General features: G+C 42.1%; 1 non-coding gene across 1 annotated transcript; it reads right to left on the bottom strand.

Moving 5' to 3' along the window:
- Positions 1 to 5,766: 5,766 nt before the first annotated feature.
- Positions 5,767 to 5,870, bottom strand: LOC133047912 (U6 spliceosomal RNA). The gene has a single exon (XR_009690914.1). It is a non-coding gene; the product is annotated as a U6 spliceosomal RNA (small nuclear RNA).
- Between the last annotated feature and the right edge of the window lie 323 nt (positions 5,871 to 6,193).

Here is a 6,193-nt window from a genome sequence, read left to right as displayed (position 1 = left end):
AAAATCACAGCAGATGGTGACTGCAGCCATGAAATTTAAAAATGCTTACTCCTTGTCAGGAAAGTTATGACCAACCGAGATAACATATTAAAAAACAGAGACACTACTTTGCCAACAAAAGTCCGTCTAGTCAAAGCTATGGTTTTTCCAGTAGTCATGTATGGATGTGAGAGGTGGACTATAAAGAAAGCTGACCACCAAAGAATTGATGCTTTTGAAATGTGGTGCTGGAGAAGACTCTTGAGAGTCCCTTGAACTGCAAGGAGATCCAACCAATCCATCCCAAAGGAGATCAATCCTGAGTGTTCATTGAAAGGACTGATGTTGAAGCTGAAACTCCAATACTTTGACCACCTGATGTGAAGAGCTGACTCATTTGAAAAGACCCTGATGCGGGGAAAGGTTGAAGGCAGGAAAAGAAGGGGACGACAGAGGATGAGTTGTTTGGATGGCATCACTGACTCAATGGACATGAGTTTGGGTGGACTCCAGAAGAAAGTGATGGACAGGGAGGCCTGACGTGCTGCAGTCCATGGGGTTGCAAAGAGTCGGACACGACTGAGTGACTGAACTGAACTGACTGAAGTGTTCGTTGTCGTGATTTACTCTCCCTGTGTGTCTATTGAAACCCCCGGGTTGACCAGGCTGGTCTTCTGGAGGTTGGATGACTCTCCCTCCTCCACGTGGTCTCTCATCCTCTTGAAGGTTATTATGAGCTGATTCCCGCAACAATGGCAGCGTCTCAGGAGCAGGTGGAAGCACACTGGGCCTCTTAGGGTCCATCTTGGCCCTAGTTGCTGACAAGGCTAGCCTGTTTGATGACAGAGGCTGCAAGGTCACATTTCAAAATGCAAGGATACAGGGGAGGGAGGAGCATGGCCCCTTCTCAATCAACTTACCAGAATGGAGTGTATTGAGGAGCTGAGAGAAGATAGACTTGATTTGTTGAGCGAGTGAGCAGAGAAGTAGGAAGAAATTCAAAAGGATACATGTAAGAAAGAAACAAGGGCATCAAAGAACAATGGGTGGTTAAAATGTGATACAAATAACAACAGGGAATGCCAGAAGAACTTTAAGCAAGACAGAAATGTAGATGATGCAAAGGGCATATCTTAACATCTGCAGAGTTATAGGGGTCTTCTGGCTGAGGGCGTAGCAAGGTAAGCAGAGCGTTTGTATCTCTGAATTTCTGAGTTAACAATGCCAGCAGTCTCTGGACCAGCCAAATTGTGGTGGATTTATTATTTACAACTGAACTTAAAAATGAAAACATATGTCTACATTTTCAGTGCTTTGAAAATACCACTGAACATGCTGTAGAATTTTATATCCAGTAACAGGATGCAATTTCCCTATCAAATAAAATTGCTGTTTGTTTTCTGTACTCTTTGTTATTATGGAAATTTCACAGTTTATCGGCTACAGTGAAATGAGGAGGCCACTTACACGAGCTGCTTTCTCCCACCCCTAAAAATCCCAATCCTCCTGTTTACATATTTATGCTAATAGTTTTATGCTAATGCTGTACTTTTGTTTGGTGCTGTTTCAATGCTACACAACCTGGTTACTCAGTGGTAAGGAATCTGCCTGAAATGCTGGAAACGCAGGTTTGATCCTGGGGTGGGGAAGATGCCCTGGAGAAGGAAATGGCAGCCCACTCCAGCATTCTTGCCTGGAATATCCCATGGACAGAGGACCCTGGTCAGCTGCAGTCCATAGGGTCGAAAAAGAATCAGAGGTGGCTGAGCGACTAAACAACAACCACCATCACCACCTGATTAAGAGGAGAAAGGCAAATGTTCTGAAAGCTCTTTGATGGAATTGACAGTGAACTGAAATAACTCCAGCAAGAGAACATTATGGTGGCATCCTACAGTCTCACTTTCTTCCTCTTGCCTCTGTTGATAATGTATTTCTGAAATGAACAAAGAAGCAGTTGCTTAGGGCCCAGTTAATTTTGCTGACTTCTGCAGAGCATGCCTGATTTTGTTCCTAGTGGTTGTAAGAGTAATGGTTCTGTATGGTGCAACTGGGCAATTTTGTGAGATACCCCCTCTTCCAAGAGCAATTTAGAGATGCATCTTTTCTCCCCTCCAACCCTGCTGCCCCCACCTTTTTTATTGCAGTGTGACAACAGCCAGTATCCCAATCTTGTTAGCCAATAATGTGATTTCTGAACTTGGCTTCTGGACTAACAATGTTACAGTATATGTGCCACCAGAGATGAAGTTAATAGTTGCATGTTTTAAAAAATATCCAGTATTCAGGTCTAGTAGTTTCTTTTTTCTTTAAAAGTAGTCTTCAAACTTGTCCTCACTTTCTTATTTGAATTTGTCATCTTGAGCTTGAGCAGGAGCAGAAGCCAAGGCAAGGAGAAATATGGTGGGAGAGTTCTTCCCTGGTTAGGGACCTGGAGGTTGGTTATTTAAACCTATAAGTATAAGAGAGTATCTAGGGCTTCCCTGGTAGCTCAGCTGATAAGGAATCCACTTCTATTGCAGGAAACCCCAGTTCAATTCCTGAGTTGGGAAGATCCCCTGCAGAAGGGATAGGCTACCCACTCCAGTATTCTTGGGCTTCGCTGGTGGCTCATAGGGTAAAGAATTGGCCTGCAATGTGGCAGACCTGGGTTCGATCCCCGGGTTAGGAAAATCCCCTGGAAGAGGGCATGGCAACCCACTCCAGTATTCTTGCCTAGAGAATCTTATGGACAGAGGCTCTAGTTCATGGGGTCCCAAAGAGTCAGACACGACTGAACAACTGAGCACACACTTGTCAATTAATCCTTGTGACTCATGACGTAATCTTTGAGATTCGTTTCTGCCTCTCTCTAGCTGGATGACTGTGGGCAGGTATCTTATACCTGTATCAGGCTTAGTTTAATAGTATCTCATAACATTGTGGTAAAAATTAGACAATTACACCATACACAGTGCTTGGGACATAGAAAGTGCTTAGCGGCGTCATCATCATCGTCATTGGCGTCACCATTATTTTCATGAATCAGACTACTCTAGAAAGTGAAAGTGAAAGTTGCTCAGTTGAGTCCAACTCTTTGGGACCCCATGGACTATATAGTCCATGGAATTCTCCAGGCAAGAATACTGGAGTGGGTAGCCTCTCCCTTCTCCAGGGGATCTTCCTGACCCAGGGATCGAACTCAGGTCTCTGGCATTGCAGGGATTCTTTACCAGCTGTGCCCCAAGGGAAGCCCAAGAATACTGGAATGAGTAGCCTATCCCTCTCCGGGGGATCTTCCAGACCCAGGAATCGAACCCGGGTATCCTGCATTGCAGGCGATTCTTCACCTACTGAGCTACAAGGGAAGCCCCATAAGCCTTCTCATACCCGTGTTCTTATCCTTTCATTCCACCGATCTGGCTTTACCCCTTGTGTGATGTTGACCAGTCGTAGGTGCCAAGTACACAGTAGGTACTCAAGTTCTTGAGAAACAAGATAATAAATCCATCAGTGCTATCATAATTACAGTGTGAGTTTTCTTTTTTTTTTTTTTATTATTATTTTTATTATTTTTTTTTTCTAGTGGGTTTTGTCATACATTGATATGAATCAGCCATGGATTTACATGTATTCCCAATCCCGATCCCCCCTCCCACCTCCCTCTCCACCCGATTCCTCTGGGTCTTCCCAGTGCACCAGGCCGGAGCACTTGTCTCGTGCATCCCACCTGGGCTGGTGATCTGTTTCACCATAGATAGCATACATGCTGTTCTTTTGAAATATCCCACCCTCACATTCTCCCACAAAGTTCAAAAGTCTGTTCTGTATTTCTGTGTCTCTTTTTCTGTTCTGCATATAGGGTTATCGTTATCACCTTTCTAAATTCCATATACATGTGTCAGTATGCTGTAATGTTCTTTATCTTTCTGGCTTACTTCACTCTGTATAATGGGCTCCAGCTTCATCCATCTCATTAGGACTGGTTCAAATGAATTCTTTTTAATGGCTGAGTAATATTCCATGGTGTATATGTACCACAGCTTCCTTATCCATTCATCTGCTGATGGGCATCTAGGTTGCTTCCATTTCCTGGCTATTATAAACAGTGCTGCGATGAACATTGGGGTGCACGTGTCTCTTTCAGATCTGGTTTCCTCAGTGTGTATGCCCAGAAGTGGGATTGCTGGGTCATATGGCAGTTCTATTTCCAGTTTTTTAAGAAATCTCCACACTGTTTTCCATAGCGGCTGTACTAGTTTGCATTCCCACCAACAGTGTAAGAGGGTTCCCTTTTCTCCACACCCTCTCCAGCATTTATTGCTTGTAGACTTTTGGATAGCAGCCATCCTGACTGGCTTGTAATGGTACCTCATTGTGGTTTTGATTTGCATTTCTCTAATAATGAGTGATGTTGAGCATCTTTTCATGTGTTTGTTAGCCTTCTGTATGTCTTCTTTGGAGAAATGTCTGTTTAGTTCTTTGGCCCATTTTTTGATTGGGTCATTTATTTTTCTGGAATTGAGCTTCAGGAGTTGCTTGTATATTTTTGAGATTAATCCTTTGTCTGTTTCTTCATTTGCTATTATTTTCTCCCAATCTGAGGGCTGTCTTTTCACCTTACTTATAGTTTCCTTTGTAGTGCAAAAGCTTTTAAGTTTCATTAGGTCCCATTTGTTTACTTTTGCTTTTATTTCCAATATTCTGGGAGGTGGGTCATAGAGGATCTTGCTTTGATTTATGTCGGAGAGTGTTTTGCCTATGTTCTCCTCTAGGAGTTTTATAGTTTCTGGTCTTACATTTAGATCTTTAATCCATTTTGAGTTTATTTTTGTGTATGGTGTTAGAAAGTGTTCTAGTTTCATTCTTTTACAAGTGGTTGACCAGTTTTCCCAGCACCACGTGTTAAAGAGGTTGTCTTTTTTCCATTGTATATCCTTGCCTCCTTTGTCAAAGATAAGGTGTCCATAGGTTCATGGATTTATCTCTGGGCTTTCTATTCTGTTCCATTGATCTATATTTCTGTCTTTGTGCCAGTACCATACTGTCTTGATGACTGTGGCTTTGTAGTAGAGTCTGAAGTCAGGCAGGTTGATTCCTCCAGCTCCATTCTTCTTTCTTACTTTGGCTATTCGAGGTTTTTTGTATTTCCATACAAATTGTGAAATTCTTTGGTCTAGTTCTGTGAAAAATACCGTTGGTAGCTTGATAGGGATTGCATTGAATCTATAGACTGCTTTGGGTAGAATAGCCATTTTGACAATATTAATTCTTCCAATCCATGAACACGGTATGTTTCTCCATCTGTTTGTGTCCTCTTTGATGTCTTTCATCAGTGTTTTATAGTTTTCTATGTATAGGTCCTTTGTTTCTTTAGGTAGATATACTCCTAAGTATTTTATTCTTTTTGTTGCAATGGTGAATGGTATTGTTTCCTTAATTTCTGTGTCTGTTTTTTCATTGTTAGTATATAGGAATGCAAGGGATTTCTGTGTGTTAATTTTATATCCTGCAACTTAACTATATTCATTGATTAGCTCTAGTAATTTTCTGGTAGAGTCTTTAGGGTTTTCTATGTAGAGGATCATGTCATCTGCAAACAGTGAGAGTTTTACTTCTTCTTTTCCTATCTGGATTCCTTTTACTTCTTTTTCTGCTCTGATTGCTGTGGCCAGAACTTCCAACACTATGTTGAATAGTAGTGGTGAGAGTGGGCACCCTTGTCTTGTTCCTGATTTCAGGGGAAATGCCTTCAATTTTTCACCATTGAGGGTGATGCTTGCTGTGGGTTTGTCATATATAGCTTTTAAAAATATGGAACGCTTCACGAATTTGCGTGTCATCCTTGCGCAGGGGCCATGCTAATCTCTGTATCGTTCCAATTTTAGTATATGTGCTGCCGAAGCGAGCACGTGAGTTTTCTTAAAATAACTCAACCCCAATACATTGATAAGTACTTCTGATGACACACAAATGACGGGTAATCAAAGATTTCTTTGCAGGGATTTATTTATGTGTTTGTTTGAAAATCCTAAATAGAAACCAGATAACAAGTGGATCAAAGCCTGGTTGCTCTCAGGCCCCCAGGCCCTCATTGCCTTATCTCTGTCTCATCTCCCAGGGCTGTCCTAGAGGGGGCCTTCCTGTGGAATCCGAGGACTCAGAGGAGCCAGGGTGAAAACAATTGCCCTAAAGAATCATCAAAATGAATGTCTTTATGCTTTTCAGTTTGATT

This window comes from Dama dama, chromosome 27 (assembly GCF_033118175.1).
Source record: "Dama dama isolate Ldn47 chromosome 27, ASM3311817v1, whole genome shotgun sequence".
Taxonomy (NCBI): domain Eukaryota; kingdom Metazoa; phylum Chordata; class Mammalia; order Artiodactyla; family Cervidae; genus Dama; species Dama dama.
The sequence above is the reverse complement of the archived record's forward strand: the minus strand, read 5'-3'. Positions and strand labels throughout refer to the sequence as shown.